This window comes from Neodiprion fabricii, chromosome 2 (genome assembly GCF_021155785.1).
Source record: "Neodiprion fabricii isolate iyNeoFabr1 chromosome 2, iyNeoFabr1.1, whole genome shotgun sequence".
NCBI lineage: Eukaryota > Metazoa > Arthropoda > Insecta > Hymenoptera > Diprionidae > Neodiprion > Neodiprion fabricii.
In genome coordinates this window covers 37,197,303-37,215,365 of record NC_060240.1, presented here as the reverse complement: position 1 = coordinate 37,215,365, position 18,063 = coordinate 37,197,303, and the positions used below count along the sequence as shown (strand labels likewise).

The 18,063-nt window shown below is 44.4% G+C and overlaps 1 protein-coding gene across 2 annotated transcripts in view; it reads left to right on the top strand.

The window, feature by feature from the left end:
- Nucleotides 1-1,808: 1,808 nt before the first annotated feature.
- LOC124176903 overlaps nt 1,809-18,063 on the top strand; it is a 108,626-nt gene continuing 92,371 nt past the window's right edge. For both annotated transcript variants that reach the window (XM_046558764.1, XM_046558763.1), the window contains exon 1: nt 1,809-2,171. The gene's annotated coding sequence lies outside the window, so the exon portion shown is untranslated. The remainder of the gene's footprint in view (nt 2,172-18,063) is intronic.

The following is an 18,063-nucleotide window of genomic DNA, read 5'->3' as shown; positions in this document are numbered from 1 at the left end:
GTCCTCTTTTCACGCATGCTTCGTATCCGTGCGTTATCTCTAACCGAGATCCGAGTCTTGGTCCAGAGGATGAGTCTGAGCGCTCGATGACAGCGGTCTGATCCGGGGTGAAATGAACTGTTTCAAGGTGTCGGGGAATTAAGGCAAATGAGCCGAAAGCAGTGGCTGAGCTAACCGGCGGGTATGAAAGAGGAAGCGTCGCCGCGTCTCCTCTCGGGGAGATTAAAGTTGTTCCGCCTTTTCAAAGCTCTCTCGTTACTTCGCGCGCAACTGCTGATATTACCACCACTAGCGGTTCTTCTTTCGAATATACTCGTAACCTCTGCGGTTATTATGTCCTCGGTTATATCAGAAATATAATACTACGGTAATCGGGGGTCGGGGGTGCGCCACGTGCCCCTGTGTAAGGGCGGGATTAAGAAGGGCGGACAGAGCCGGCGAACTGCCCTCGGTAACTGTAATGAAAGACATTTGTTAGAACCTGGTAAAACGCGCTGCACAAATCCTGCAAGATTGCGAGCTAAGATAGTCCGGCTTCCAGTCGCGGTACAGCTTTACTGCATCACCGGAGCTTTAACGGCCATACGTGTTCTTTTTTCCTTTTAATCAACGCGCATTTACGAGGCCTGAATATTTTTCGTCGCTGGAACTGTGCGCCGGGTTTAAAGTTACGTGGTCTGCAGAATTATTCCGTGTAGGTTGGATACCAGACGCGAAACAAGCCTGTATACGTGTCCCAATTCCGCTCCGCCGATTTCAAATCGTCCCGAGTCGTGACCGCAGCTTTGTTTTTTCAACACAGTATGAATTTACGGAATTTGGAGTATAAAATTTTGTACAGAATTCGGCGAACAATCGCTATAGGCATTAAAATTATGCGGTTCAATTCCTAAATTGAGCAATTTATATTCCTTCCGGTTCATAAGCGCGCTTCTCGGGGCTGCAAGCTGCTGTATGCTGCTGTATGCAGCATTCGACGATCGGTGCAAAATTTACAAAGGCTCTCTACTCGTCACGATGTCAAATTTTCTTTATTCACCCAAAATTTCCTGTTTCCTCTTTCGCTGTTTTTTTGTTGTTGTTGTTGTTTTTTTTCTGTTCGATTCACACGTTTTCACGGTACAGTTTCACGGTACACTTTTCTGTAACATTCGTTTTACATTTCGAGATTGAATTTACAGCGCATAAACGAAAAACAGAAGTTGAATTCAAATCACGAGAGACTCACAAATAATCAGTGAGTAGATATACTCTGGGTGTCCGGCTTCTGATATTTTCAAATTGAAATTCACAACCCACGTCAATGATAATGGAATGAATTAGTCAGCAGGACCGGAAGCCGGCAAAAAACGCAGCCTCCGCTCCTCTCGACACCTGAACACCACGGTAACCCGGGTACAAGAATTGAAATTCGAACGCGCTTTGTTCAAGACACATCGAGTCGGATTAAAAGAACAGCAAGCGGTTAAAAATCGGTTGAAAATTAGATGCGCGGCGATGGGGGGTGAAATGCAAGCGAGGGTTTACGATCGTCGAGGGCGCGAGTTGCACCGCAGGAAATAAATGCAGACGCGTCTATAAAGCCGGAGGAAAATAGTGAAAACAAAAGGAGCGTGGTGGTTTGGCGGATTGGGGAGGGGGGGGGGGGGGTGGAAGAGGAGGGGTATAAAGGATCGGAAACGTAAAAAATACAACGGTTTTTCGTTTTTCCCGGAGCGCCGTTGCCTAGCACCGAGGGAAAACTGCGCGCGCAGTGGCGCCGACGTCGAGACTCAGTCGCTCAGCCTCCCTTTCGTGGACCATATCCTCGCCTCGCGAGAGAGGCGTGTCATCCGGGTTTTCCTACGCTGCGTTACACATTTAACCCTGCCGTTCGGTTGCGGTGCGTTTTTGTGCGGGCTGTCGGGCGATAAGGGTGCGTTCTCGTTCAAAAGCCACCCCCGGTAGCGCGGAACTCGGAACTCGGTAATACGACTTCCGGTCACTCGGCCGTCTCCTCGCGTCGCATCCTCGTCCCTTATTCACTCACCGGCAGACGATCATGCGGAGAACAATTTGGTGGTCCAAATTTCATCCGGATCCACTGCAGGCCGCCGGAGAATTCCTGCGCTAAAGATGGATAATTAATCGTTTCTTCTTGTAAACTTGTCACTGAGATCACGTCCGCTTTGGTAAGATCATTTTTGGCATTGTACTAGAGCAAGATCGCTTTTCATGCGAGCAATAGCAGGCGCACTTTCGGCTTTGTTGTGACTTTTTAGAAGTAAACATTTGAATTTAAGATATCAACAGGGACACGGTGATTCCGGAACAACTATTGCTTTCGTGACAGAAAATTTTTACCATGGAAATTTGATTGGGTTGAAAGTAAAACAGTCGATGTTACAACAGTCTGAACATTTCTGCCCGATGCGATATTTTGCACAGTTTCTCAACTAATCGCCACAAGCAGGTGGTCCGCGGTGGAGGAAATTGCAAGAAATTTAAACGTAACACCCTCAAAGAGCGTGTCGATATGAATACTAATTGGCCAAGCTTGTGGCGTGAAATTAAACTCCGAGTGTTTCAGCCCCCCGATGGTGTATTACAACTTTTTCAAAGTTTGTCAGTTTGTTTTGTTTTTTTTTTATTTTCGCCACCCGGTACTTTCCCTATCAGTCAGTACATGCTCGACGAGCAATTAAATTAAGAATCTTTTCGATAATTGACGTAACTTATTAACGAGGCTTTGGCCCTTTGACGAAAAATTCCAAAGCGTTTCATGAGGCTGGAAATTCGATCATACAAATTCGTCACTTTCAGCTTAGTTTCGCGGAAAAGCAGGCGAGCATATTAGGATAGAAAAAGGAAAAAAAAAATAAATAAAATAAGCCCGAAGCGGAAAAGGGAGCGTTATATTTTTCGTGAAATTCACTTGTCAGTATGGAATTGGAAAGCGCTACTCGGAGACAGAGAAAATTATGCCGGGGAGTCGGATCGTCGGCTTGTCCCCGATACGAGCAAAGTATCCCAGCAGATGTACGTGTATGTACACACGCTTTTGTCTTCTCGGTCCATTGTTGGGTTTGTTAAACGCCCAAATGTCACGGCATTAATTATTCATTCAGGAATGCGGACACTAATTGTAAGGTCGACGGAATTTTTCGACCTTTCCGACTCAACCGGCGGCGACCGCTTGCTGTGCGACAAACTGTCTCAGGCTAAAAGCATTGATTTTCTCTGATATTAAACCGTCACCCGATGACACGGATCTCTTTCTCTTTCTCTCCGTGAAAAAACATCCGGCGCTAAGAAGTCCCGGATCCTTCTACAAACCGGGTAAGCCGTTGTAATCTAATCGTTTTCTTACGGAAGCTCGGCCTAACTTGACTCGCTCCCTTCGCGTTTACCCTCAGCTCGCAGGTCTCTGGGAAATTGGAAATTTTCATTCCGAGTACAAGATTCCTGCCTCCCGGCGTCACGGATGCTGTTTTTCCGCTGTCTCCAATTTCTGTTTTCCTGCCTGCATTTTCACGATTTTTTTCTTTCTCTTCGCAACTTCTCTCCATTACCACCTATAGGGAACATTTTCAACCGGTGTTTTCAGTTGCACGACTCGAGCCAACTCTAGCCATTTAATCAACCTGGCAATCAGTCAAGCGAAACCAAAGTTTCAGTCTCGCAGCTGCATGCAGACAAACCGGCGCGAGGTGGTTACTGTTAACGGAATAGTCAAACGGCGTAGAGTTGGATAATTATCTTGGATTTCGAGAATTGCCACGACTTTGCTCGTTCGCTTGTTAGAGGACCACGGATAGCCAACTTTTGCTTTTTACTGTGTAATTTTTATGCATAAATATACTTCCTCAGTTAGTTTCTATCATCAGTGTATGATACTTTTACTTTCACATATTTTTCCCAATTCCATCGAGCAATATACCGGCGCTAAGATCACCCAGGCGGGTGTAATAGATCCGAAGAAAACAATGTGAGATAGTTCGGGATTAATTGAATCGAGAATTAAATGGGTGGAATCGACCGGAAAATCGATGGGGCCTGAAACCCGTCTTGTGGAATAGGATTGTCAGGTCTGAGAGACTAACTTTGTTCCCGAAGCCCAGATTACGTTACGGAATTAAAGCGATTCGTCCACACCTGCTGCAAGCTGTGTAGACAAAAAAAAAAGCTCTCGATTTGCTCGAAATTTCAGCATTCATTTTTACTGTCGGATGTGCTAGTATTTTTTCTACTGATCGGTAAATCGCAATTCGTTAACGCGAAGAACAATTGCAACTCTTCAATCGACTGTGTATGTAAACGTTTTTTGAAGCTGAAAGAAAACTTGTTGTTCAATTTCAGAATCTCCGGCCAAAGACTCTGCTATTATTATTAACTTCCGTTTGGTCCATCGAGTAACGAGAGTTGTGATACAGAGAGAATATTTTTGCTCCATTTTCCGCTACAGTCTCGTCGGTAACGTCGCCCTTAATACCGAGTATTATCGCCTTGCCGGTGTTTTAAGGATCTTGTGGTATTGCGTTTACTTCCACAGCCATTTGTCGTGGCTTTGTAAAATTATCACCCCGAGCGAAACCGATAAATAAAACTGCAATTGCAAAGCCGCGCTGACAGGGGCGGGTATTACATGTTCGTCGAGATGAATAATAGTCGTTTTGGTTCGGGAGAAAAAGTTCGTAACGCGCCGTCACACTGTCAAGCAATATTCATAAAAATCCGTGGGATCCGCGATGCCTGTGCAAGTTATATTGTCTTTGTTAGCCTATACTCTTGAAAAAATAAAAATAAAATTTCTCTCGATACAGTAATTTCGAATTAGAGAGATACATCCGGCGTTTATTGACAAGCTGAAAGTTTTTATGCAACTTGACGTACGATTCTTATCGACGTGCTTCGACAGCTCGCCAACGGCTTGACGACGAGTGGAAACAGCCTCCGACCTGAAAAGCTGAAGACAAGTCGAATTGGCCAAGTTCTCTCAACGCCTGTCTCGAATTGTTTGCAGCTTTTTGTTCGGCAGCTTTACCACCGTTCGTGCTTATAGACCCGTTCCGTCGCCTTTATGAAGTCTCTCTTCATCAACGCGATGGGATAGACAGAAAGAGACTGGATATTTTTCTTTCCACCCAATTCTGCATCACAGAGAATAAAGCGTTTCTTTGTTGCGACACAGTTTCGGTACGTTCTGAGAGCTTTTTGTTTGCCGGAAAAAACAAGAGCCGACATTTTGTGCTTGCTAGAAAAAAACTTTTTTCCCCCGATAACCACGTTCTTCGTTATTTTTTTTTTTTTATTCAAATCCCGTATGAAATTTTCCGACAGAGAAGAAAACTATAGCTCCTGATTGAGGCTGCGGGATTATATATATTAGATTGGCGGTGGAAATGAGTCGATCGGCTTAAATTTTATAACGCTTCTTTTTTATCGTCGTGTGAGCTTAACAGAAACTTCCGTGTCGACTATTTTCTAAGGCGATAATTCGCGCGCTGTTCTACCACGAGGGGATATTTATTGCTTCCGAAGTATTTGAAAGGTGTTTGAAATTCCGGGTGGGTATAAATGCTTCGCGGACCGTGAAATCCGCGAATTTGAGAGTGTGAAAATTCTCGGTTACTGAGAATCCGTTCGTTCCGAGTCACGCCGAAACGTGGCAGAAATGATCTGTATTATTTGAACCCCCTTCGGGTTTCATCGTACAAATTGAAGCAGTCGATTCCCGTATTTATGTCCCTTAGAAGCGAGTTTCAATCCGTAGCTTTCGCGCTGCACTAATTCACAATAATATTTCCGCCTAATTGGATAATCCGAGGTAACAAGCGACTCAACTAGCGGAGCTTTCATCCTCAGCTATGCTTTTATGCGACTCTACACCGGGAGAATAATTGCATTACGTAAAAGCACTTTGGGCGGCAACAGCCTGCGACAATCGTCGACAATTGTCACACACTCGCTTTGGGTAGACGGCGACAGTGTGGCGGAAATTCACTCGTTAACAGCCTCTTAAATTTCCAAACTGTTCGGAATTTCGTTCCCCGTTTTGTCACGCTAATCCGAGCCGCGGAGCTTTCGTCCTTGTCGCCAAATTTACCACATCAATGATTCAAAACGCGGACCGCAGATCCGCGTGTCCATCCTTCGAGGGCGTTGGCGTAACCATTCTCTTTCGCTTCTGGTAAAATCGTTCGTTAACTCCGGCATTCGGCCTTTTACATCGAGTTAATTTTGTCTACCGAAGCCGCACCCTCCAATCGCAACCCTTTTCACCCCCTAAAATAGTTCTAATTGAAAGCCAACCACTGCGAGCTTAAATTCAAGCTTCGAGTCTAGTCCAGAGTCTCTATTAAATTCTCTATTACAACGGTTACTAGGGTGCGAATACAGGCAGAGTCTCAGTTTGATCTCGGCTCCAGAACACCGGCCGATATTTCACCGTATTACCACGCATGCCTCTAGATGCATTCCTCGTACCCACACATCTGGCCCAGCTAGCTGAGTTACGGCCAATTTATCGCACACGAGTTACAAGTCCGTCATTTTTCCTTTTTCTCAAATTCTATAGATCGACTTTTTTATTCGCGTTATTTAAACCAGTCGTGTTTCCAAGATATTCGTTACGAATTCTCGATATCGTCGATCGCGGGTCGTCTGATCGATTGCGATTCGAAATCGCGTCGCTACTTGCACGGCCGCAGTCTCGTCTTCGATACATTCTACGGATGCAAGTTCACGTTCATCGCTTTGCGTCGAAGCGACTTCAAAGCGCGATGCGAGATGGATATCATCGCGTCGCATTGTCGCTCCCGAGGTGTCTGTAACGTATTCAGATTTTAAAGCGAGTCAGTAACCACTCGTTCGCTATTCACGAGTCTCAACCTCGAGAGTCTCGATCCTCGGAGAAATAGAAGCTTCTCCCGCTATGCAGTTACGGGCTGTGCTCTGTGAGGTCGACGCAGCGTTTTGATTCCCTCGGGTTTTCACGTCCCGTTATACCCGCGTTATAGGTATGTTACACAGGTACTTCCCATCCTTCGCCGACAGCTTCGCACCATTTTTGCTTCAGGGATTTAGCGAGTCGAATACTCTCGGGCACGAAGCATGTACACCAAAGATTCCCGTGTTTCCTTTCAGCGATACATGCACCTTTGGACCTTTTTCCTTACTCGTATCCCGATCCCACCGACCCTCGAGCCAATCCGCTCATGGACTTCTCTCAGGGTTGCAAAGTCACGGATTGTTTCTCGCGAAACGACCGGATAAGAATCTACGGAATCCTCGAATTCGTTCGTCTCGAGACTGGAGAAAAAAAATCTCGTTTCGTTTATGACTTTTTCAATTCGGCCGGAGAATTCGGTTGATTTGTCGCGCTATATTCGGCGACATATCTCCGCTGACAAGATTTTCCTTCGAATCACTTCTCGAAATGTAAAACATTTCACTATTTCAATAGAAAAGCGTGTTACGCCAGCGTTAGTCATCCGCAGGAATGTTCGCGGCTCGAAAGTGAAGGACATAAAGTACAGAAATCAGAAACGGCGTCGAAACGCATCGGTATGGGTGTCGAATTCGCCTGCATTATAAATGCTTCAGCCTCGCAGCGCTCTACCCGAGGGAATCCGCGGCTTGTCGCAGGTTTCAGGTATAGCCAGCCATCACTACTCCCGCGGGATTACCCAGAGGCTACGTTAGAATAGATCAGTACGGTATAATTTACCGGCTCCGTGTACGCGAAGACCAAACAAATTGGCCCGCTTTACTCTCCGGAAGCGTTGAAAATCGAAAAAGCGTTTTTTTTTCTCCGTCAAATAACATACCGCATGAGCAGCGCAGTTTCGACGATACTCCGACACTCCATACGCTGAAAACGTTACGTTATCTTTTTTTCTTCTTATTCCAGCTTCGGAATAGTCCGGGGTCGCAGGTATTGCGGAATGGGATGAAATTCTATCCACGGGTTGAACCCGCGTCCGCGTCCGTGTTGTGGATTACAATAAAATTTGATATATTGCGACACTTACCGACCATCCTCCTAGGGCAAGGTTTACAAGGTTTGACTTTAAAAGCCTTATATGAGAGAAATAAATTGGAAAAGTTTGTTTCCAGCAAAGAAGAAAAAAAAAAAAAAAAATGAAAAAAAAAAGGAAAGAAAAAAAAAACTACGCGTATATAAAGCAGAGTCTAGTGGCTGCCTTGGCGCAAGGCGGCGGGGTCACGTAACTTTAGGTACCTAAGTACTTGTGCAGGATACACAGAGCGTGCAAGATATTATATACCTGTCTACAATGTACGTATATGTGAGGTGTGGGTCGTACACCGTGATATCCTGTATCGCGCCACGCCAGAACGCCCTGGAGGGAAACGTTTACTTGCGCTTGAGTGAAAAAGTTGACTAAGTAGGTATACGTGAATTCACAATGTTTTTTACACCCCTGGCTTTGAACGAACAGTTTCAACGTTCTTACCCGACGAGCGTACGAAAAGTAGTGATATTCAGTTCTGCTCGAAGGTTTCTTAGCAGGAAATAATCGGGTAGAAGAAAAAAAATTCATTTCCGTTTTTACAGCATTTGTATCTCGAGAAATAGTTTAAAGGTGTTATTATTTATTAATTTAATAGTTTAAATCGACCCTCGCATTTTCGTTACAAAATCTGTAAACGCATGTACCTGAAAATAGCATTACTACTGCTACTTGCAATACCATCGGTTAAATTATGGTCATTGTAATATTTAGAATGAAAATCTCGGAATTTGATAGAGCGAACTGAAAGTTGAGTAGTCGAGACACTACCTCGTTCTTTACATTGAATCTCACAGAAAATTGAATTAGGTTTTTTTCATAGCTTCGCCGAGTGAGCAATTACGCTGGGAGATTGCGATGTTGTGCAAAATACTAGACGCCTATCTTCAATAAAGCTTATTATACATTATAAAGTATAAAGAAGCGGCTTGGTAAATTTCCGAGTAGATGCTTATCAAGCTAGCCATCAACTCTTTTATTTTTCAAATCCCTCCAGCCGGGCTGTATAAATCTTTCCCTAATTATCTCGCCGAGTTAATTAACGTCCTTTGCCCGAGGCAGCCGGGTGTCGTCTGAAAGCTCCGCTACGTCTCTAGACCAAAGCCTTTGCATGCTGTTTTTTGCTCACCTATTATGCGTCGCGGTACCGTTTCTGTGACACAAAGCAGGTTGCGTCTTTTGGGGGGGCCGAAACCTTTCCCTTATAGACTTGAACCCACGCGGAAGATCCGTGAAAGCTCCGTACCTTGAAATTGGTGCGCTATTACCAATCGTGCCTGGTAAACCGACTGCAGTTTTTCCTCTACCTTTCTCTTTTGTATTTGTCCTTTTTACCTATCTCCTTTCCGAATTAGCGCCGCAGAAAATTTTGCAGGCAGTTCTAGGCGCGAGTAAAAGAACAAAATTTTTTGCTATCCGGGGCGTTAACAAAGAAAGCTCGTATCGCCGGGGCGTTGAACGAACGAACGAGCGAGTCTATCGTATGAATTCAAATCAGATGTGGACAATGGAAATCGGGCAGACGGGATGTTGAACGATCGGACCGCCGCATTTGCGAGGGTTCCTTTTACCGGGGACATAATTGAAATGGAACGGGAGCGATTGCATTTTTATCGCAATATCATAGACAGCGCGCGAAGACAGTGGAATTCGAGACATTCCGTCGATCAGCCGTCAGACGGTGAGCACGAATTTAAGCGTCGTGGCCAAGGGTCGAAAATAATTAGCGCAACGATCGGCCGATATCGAAGATCAATTCGCAGCTCGGTCAGCACGCCGTTCCCGTGTTGCTGACACATTTCCATAATTCACTGGCCCTCCGAACGGCCCGGGCAGTGTTCGGGAATCCACTATGGAAGAGGGATCGGAGTCACGGTCGTTGGAGAGAGACGGAGTATCGCTCACCCCCGAGGGAAGCTTTCCGAACGTAGTCCGGGGTCAAACAACAATGCAAGATAGGGTGAGCGCTGTAATCCCGACATTGTCCATCCCGGTATTGTGCCTACGTTCAAGTTGTAACCACTAGAACCAACCACTCCGAACCCTTCAGCCTCTCCAGCGTCTCGAACATGTTCAACGTTTCGTACCTTTGACTCGAATTGCGGGTTCTCATCTTCGCGCCGCGTTCTTGGTCCTGCCAACCCAAATATCAGCTTCAATTTCTTTCAGGGTTATCGCATACAGGCGAAGAAGTGTCGGATTATCGGTTGCACAGTCTCTCGAAGATTCGAAACAAAAGAGTGTCGGATTACGAACGAGAAGTAACGATTCGTAAGCTGCTGGGACTAAAGGGAACCGAACGAAATTTCATTGAAACAATATCTCTTTAAGATGCGAGGAATAATTTTGTAATCCGTGAAAAAAATTCGACCGTTATCAGCAATATTCGAGCTATGACATTTTTCCGTTATTTTCATCAGCGCCAAATACGTAACTTTGTTAATCGATTCTCTAAAAATCGCACAATTGTAGGTATGCAAAATTATGGTTACGTCCAAATTATTGAAATCATGCTTCACCGGAAAACGTAAATTGACGTTGTTAAAATGTTAATAAACGCAACAATCGAACGCACCAGTATCCAAAGTTGACACGATAGCCGAACCGTCTTCAATGAAATTGTCAATATTTTATTTTTGGGCTGTCTGTGAGGAAAAGGTTCCTTGAACGTAATTACAAAAAGCACGCGAGTTTTGTTCGGTTGGCGGTTTTACCTGTCGAGCATTTTCACCTACTTTACGTGAAAATCAGGGCTGAAATCCGAAGCGGGATATTCAACTGGGCCCACCCTGCAGGGTTGAGTGTCGTTTCAAGTCGGTACCTTGAGCCTATGGGGTAGCGGATGTCGAGTATGTCTCGGTACACGCATACCTTCACATCCAGTGATCCAGGGGAACCCCCTAAGTGTCCTAATTTAAAGCAAAGTACACCGTATTCCTTTATGAAGGCACTTCGTCTTTGCTTCTCTCGCACGGAAGCCGCCCTTTCAGCAAGATGACGCTGTAAAACGTTCCATACCGATGTAATTAAGCGAGGGCTCACAAGTTTGTCAAGTTTAACGCGTTTCTCCAACCTCTCCGGATGTCATCTTCAAAGGCTTTCCTTCCTTCCCGCCTATACCTTTTATATCTTCCGATATCTCCGATCGTTTCTTTCCCCCCGGCGGCACGCGAACTTCAACCAAGTATTTCGTTCTTCTGCCGATTGTTCTTTGAACTCGGTTTTTCTGTTATTTCGTCGTAAATAATGGTATGAAAAACGGAGGTTCGGCGAAATCGCTAAGTTTCTTAGTTGACAAACTATTCTTCCGTAGATTTTTCGGTAATTCGAGATGCCGAAGACATATTTGCGCACAGATAAAAAATTAAAAATCTAAAGCACGAAGTATCGAAAAATTATTCAGAATCGGCATATCTGTATTGAATTCGAAAATTCGAATCGACGGATATCATTCCACTCTCACAACCGTACAACGTGCGGGCAATCGACGTGTGTAATCAACGTTGCAAAATAATAACTCGCGTTCGACTCGGATAAAAACTCTGGCGAACACCCAACACAGGGTGGAAATTCAACGAGTCGGTGTTCGAGTCCGAGGCACGTTATCCTGCCGAATTACGAGCTCCCGGGTTTTCCGCTATAAAATGGGGATGGGATATTGAAGGGGTTTCAACGGCGTGGATGCCGCGATGGGATCGAAAGAAAGATCCTATTTGGGGAATATTATACGAGAAATCAGGAGCCCTCATCTCCGCCTCCGCGCCTCGCCAGCGAGTCCTCGGAGGAGCTTAGCGGGAGCAAAGGAAGGATCCTCCTCGTAGTGATTCAGGGGCGGTTTCCCCCGGATTCGTAACCCCTGCCTGATCGCCTCTCATGCCTTGATCGCCGTTTGCCTACCCGGGAATTCGCCAGCAGGGAAATTCCCGGCGCACGTTTTAATCTATGTGCAAAAAGTTTACGTACGCCAGGGCTCGATGCGTACGAAAATTATTAAATTTCCCTACTTTCTCGTCTGTTCACGTGCCGGAAGCGGCGTTGAATTTAAGCAGGCTCTACTTTTTCCGCTCGCGTTTCAGCCGTTACATTGAATTACAAGCAAAATATCGCGAACCTTCGCTGCGAACGCGAGATTGACTATTAAAAATTTTTCGATATCCCGCGACTCGCGAAAAACCTGGAAAATTTTGATTTTATCGGTTACGGAATGTTTTTTACTCGTGAAAATAGAAACGAGCTCTCAACCCCATGGCGGCCGAAACGCTACCGCACTGTTTTTCGCATCCGGATAAGACCGGCGCGAGGGGGAAAAACGCATTTTTCCCGACTAAAAATGCCATCAGCGAGTATCATTTTCCCCGGTTTGCCCTTTTACCCTTTTAACCTTTTTCACGAATCGTTACTCACCCGTGTTTCACGTGTATCGACATCCGCAGCTGGGTAAGAGGGATTTTGTACCGGTACCTGTGGGATTTGAACTACCGTTTCAACCGCGCAATGAGGAATACCGAAGGGCCGTTACAGATATATTGTCGTTGATCAGGCATCGTTAGCCGTCGATTTGTGTTTGCGGAAGCGACGAGCTGTGACACGAATCATCGTGTCGCGAATCCAAATCCCGCGATGGCGCTTCAAGCGAAAACACACGCGAGGATTGACGAATCGCGCGACGAGTTTGGGTAATTTAATTCTGGAAAACAACGCGACAAGGCAGCATTTTGATATATGTATATTACTCTTTTTCCGTGGATCAAGGGATTACGTCCTCAGCGCCACGCAGAGACAGACAAACGGCTTGATGCAATTCTGCAACAGTAATTCGGGCCAAAGCTTCGTGCGATTTTGCTGGCGGGCTGAATTGCTCAAGTGCAGTGAGAACGGGGTTGGTTATAATTTAAACTCCGTTAAATCCGTTCACTTTTATTTTCAATTTTTGTCTCGTTTCCGTTCGTAACGCGGGGCTAAGTCTCGTATTATTCCAAGTTTTATCCGACGGTGATTTAAGTCGATATTCGTTAAACTCTGCAGGGATTTTAATACACCCACGAACGGTCGAATTAAGGGATGAAAGAGAAAAACGCCGTCATATACGTAGGCACGTAAAATCGTACGAATCACGAGCTTTCGTTACAAATGATAATTTTGCTTAATTATATTACTTCCTTTGTTCCACGAACCCTCGGATATCATTAGCCTTTACACCGGGCATTTAATCATTCCTCGATTCACGGTCTCGACTAATTTCATTTCGAGCTTACACTTCGCTCCGCCATTGCGATAAAAGCTTAAACACATTTATACCGGATTACGAGTTCCGATATCAAACAAACGTCATATTTAGCGTGAAATTATTGCCGGAAAAGGGAAGATGAGATTCAACGGTGAAAACGAAATACATTTTTCGATCCTATCTTCTCATTTATACCAACGGAATATTCGTGGGCTTCGCATGAATCCGTAATATAATAATTATGCATATTGCAATCCTCTTTGCGTTGTGGCACAGAAACTGCAGGTGCGTAACATCTCTGACGTCAAGTCAAGTGCGGCAAGATAGATGGCAAAGTGAACGCGGAATGGTGGTGGCCGTTGTAGCCAACATTAGCCGAGAGCGTAGCAGTCCGACATATTGCTCAGCGAAACGTAGTTAATTATGACAAACAGAAACCGCCGAAGGGATTCGGGAGGCGTTTGGTACGGTGCACAGGAGCCGTAGATGCACAGACGACTGGTTCCAATTATACTTGCACTTCGTACGAAATTCGTCTGTGCTTCGGTGCTCCGCTGTTGCTGTAAAAGGAAAAAAAGAAAAATATTCGTTGGCGGATGGCGTGAAAAAAGTTTTTTAAAAATTTACTCACGGCGATAAAATGTATGCATTGTTTTTCCGCCGCCCATCAAAGTGATACATCCGTTTGGCTGAACGAATGTACAATTATTTGTCGGTGAGTCGTGCGTACCGCCTAAACCGGAAGCCATAATGTTGTAATAATATGTTGGAAAGTTACGGAATCGTTTTAAACTTTAAAGTTACTGCAATACATTAAAACGTGACTTGCTGCCTGTTTCGTATTAAAACTTTCATAAGCCGTTGCAGTCTCGCCCCCTTTTGTGTACCCTAAATAAAAGGTGAAATAAAACAGGTTGAGGGGTGGGGAAAAAAAAACTTGTCACCGTCTTTGCAAATAATATCTACCAATCGCGTTTCACCCTGTAACTCTCCGTGGAAATGCGAGGGGTTTAATCAAACCATATTTTTATCTTCTTTCACTTTCACTTTCATTTTGTCTTACTCTTCTTTTCTTTCTACGTATATAAATCCTTTTTATCCAGCTGACAATAAAGGGCCACAAAAATAACTTCTCTATTCTATCTTGGTCTAATCTTTAACCCATAAAAAAGACCCTATTATCACATACGTCTTTCGGCAATAGGGTTTGCGAATTTACTTGATATGCGAAATTATTTTCAGGCCCTGCAGTGTCGGATTCTCAAAAGAAATGTCGATTTTGTTCTTTTTTTTTTTTTGTTTTCTAGAATTTAATTAACGTTTCACTTTCTACGCGCTTCCTAACAGTCGCTAGATAAAACGCGGGAACAAAAAATAGCACGAGTGCTGAGGGGGTGATAAAATACAGCTCTGGCCTTCAGTAGGCAGAGTTTTTAATATCGTATCACTGAGCTACTGTTGACTTTTAGCCTGCCGAAAATTTTTAATTCACTCGTTCTTTGAAGTAGGATTTTTAACTTCAGGTAACAGTTGTTACCCGGTAGAACAAAAAAAGCAGTCGGTATTATATTTTCGTGGGTCATAAAAAAACATCTGATCCCGAATGAATTTTGATGCAGAATTTTTTAATTTCACCTCAGAATGTCCTCAGACAATATTGGGCCACCCGTCTCTGCGACTTCATTATACGTACCTACCTACCTACCTACGGCTGAAATAAAAGCTCTTCGCGTTGAAAGCCCGCAGGATCTCGAGGACCCTCAGTTACGCACTGTTCTGAAAAATTTTCATACCATTTCAAACGTTCTGCACGGGAATGCTTGATGGTCAGATTGACTTTTCAATCGCATTTCTTGTCTCATTGATTCGTCATTCCCTTTCATTTCGGCAAGGTGTTCTCAAATAAAACATTAACCCCTGTCAAGCTGCTGGTTAATAAGCTAGCAGAATCGCCTGAACGTACAGATTCCGTGGTTCGGAGAATTGGAACGGTCAGTCTGCGTCGTATTTACGGACCAATTACGGCTGTACGCGAGGAGGAAATTAATTAACTACACGTATTAATGGAAATTAGGTCCTCGTTTGCAAGCCGCGATCCCAAACACTTGGAGCAAACGTCATTCGTGCGTATCGAAATCACGCGAATACCGCGTTAAGGATACGGCTAAGACGCTTCTATTTTTCGTTTTCTTCTTTTTTTACTCCTCCAAACGCGTAGACGCCGGATCTTCCAGCAACGTCTTCTTCGCTCCCGTCTCTGATCCCGGCCCCTCGTCATTCCGGAGTGGAATTAATATCTCAAGGGTGCAGCGTACGCGGAAGCGCCCCTCAGGGGACGTGATTAAAACTTAACCCCAGCACCGAGGCCGGATGTCTTTTGGCTGGTGCCTCGGCCGTTACATTAGGGGGCGTATTTTCCGCATTGAACTAACTCGAGGATCATAATTAAGCACGTTTTAAAATATGCATTCGGTAGCCGCGATTCGGCAGAATTCGTAGTCCAGAAATCTCTATCGTTTTACCCGTACATTATTAAGTTATGTTTGTATAAACGAGAATAATCATTCGTGGCCTGAAATTTCATGCGTTGGCTAAAATTAACAGCTGTCTGATTGATGTACGCTGGAAAGCGGTAATTAACGCTGAATTATAATAAGCGTGAAACATCGGGGAGAGGAGAGATTTCGTACACGGTATGTGTAAGTGTAAATTTAGATACGTAATAACTAAAACAGGACGATTTGATATTCAGGTTGACTAGAGCTGGAAAATTTAGCTGCGGAGTAAAATTATCGTTTAACCTAAAAATATCGCCGTATATATCCAGATTATATCTCAACCCTTTCTATAATCAAGTAAAAATTTCCTCTATCTCACCCTTCGTTAATCCGCCGCGCGACGTTGTCAATTAAAAACAAATTGCGACGATAAAGAAAACATTTCAATAAAATTTTAATATACTTATTCTCCGTTATTGGAAGCTCGATAATTTTCTTCCTCGAAGCGGAATTAAAATGATTAAATTGTGTAATTCAATGTCCGTGCTATTCAACAGCCTTGGGATAAAATTCTCTCATGGATATTTGTAGGATTCTATTTCTGTCTCCAGTAACGTTTTTTGCACATTTTAATGGGATGCTGGGTAATAAAGAACTCGTGAATCCGGTGATCGAAACGGCAGTCGCGAATCGTATCGATTTTATGCATTATCCTGCAATCTTTGGCCTCAACGGAACGAAATACGCTCTTGTTCGCGATGGTATCTCGGCCGTTTTATAAGCTCGTGCCTCGCTTTCGAATAGAATCTAAACTAAAGCGAAACTCTTTGATCTCGCGGGTGGGAGAGAAGTTGCTACTGCCTTTTTTTCCCCTTGGAATACATAATATACTTAGAAGACATACAAGGGGTGGTAGGACGTTGCAAAGAAATACGCGAAAATGAGAAGAGGCAAAATTCCACGCGCATTAACAGCCTGCGAGAATCCTGCGAAATAAGAAGGACGAATATCGGCGGAAGCCGCACGGCAACGCTCGATGAAAATTATTCCTGCGAAATAATAGTGAAAATTTCATTGCAAGCTCACGTTTTCCGCCGGTTCGCTCCGGGCGAAGAAGCTCTACAATTAGTGCCCACTCTATTCAGAAACTGTTACTCTTCCGGCATTATTTTATCCAATGGATATCGCTTATGGCCGATCAATGCGCCCGGGCAGGCGGTTTTACTACTTGCCCAGGACTACTTCCGCTCGGTCGTGATGCAATTAGGCGTGACCTGGAATACCTACCAGCTCCTCTCGCGAACCTCAATATCCGGCTTATCGACGCCACGCGACCCCACCGGCTATGAGAACTTGTTTTTCCAGACTTATTGCAAACATTTTCACCGGATATTGTTCATCCGACGTCGGCTGGTACCCGGTGTCTCTCCGTATTTGTCGAAAACTGGCTAAACTGCCCGAAGACTTCCGCCGGAACCGTCCGTCTATTATTTTGCCCCGCCTTTCTGATGTTCGTGCGTCAAGGTGAGGTTAGGAAGCGCTCGAGACTGAAACATCTTCGCTAGTGAATTTGTTTGAACCAGCTTCGATGCGCGTACTTCTCACGTCAAAATCAACGTCCTGTCCAAATTTCGAGCGATTCGAAGCATTGCCCGCAGAGATACAGCCCGGAATGTCTCTAAATATGGAATAATGATAACAATTCAACATCGACGATCGAATTACAGAAGCACTTTCTTGATATGCAATCGGCTGCGAAGAACACATTCAGTCTTTAAAATCACCTTCCACACTTTTTCCAATTTCTTAGACTAATATTTTGCTACCCCTTGCCTTTCCATGAGTCATATCGGCGTCCGCTGCTCCTTTTCATTTTCATTCTTACATACGCGGTTCGTAAAATGAATTTTATTCGAGGCTATTGGTGAAGGTGGATATACGTCCGAAGCGTAGGCGGGTATAGAGCGAAACGATCATATGGTTGAATTGAAAGTAAACGATATACCGCTGCCCGTAATCGACCCACGTTCCGTACACACACTTATTGTTATATCTCGTTCTCCTTCTTGCCTAGTGATACGCAGCAGCTTCGGTGTACGAAACCTTTTTACGTCTCGTCGCACGGGACTTTTTTCGCAATAACTTCAACGGACATTTGGAAAAATAGGAGAGTTTGAAACGGAAGTGAATAGAATGTGGTAATAGCCCTCGTATATCGATGCGAAGTACCGTAGTTTAACTTGATGGACAAGTTTTCTGTCTAAGGTATTTTTCAGCTCGTAGAAACGTTTGTTTTTCTCTTTGAAAATTTAGAATTTCTAGTCAT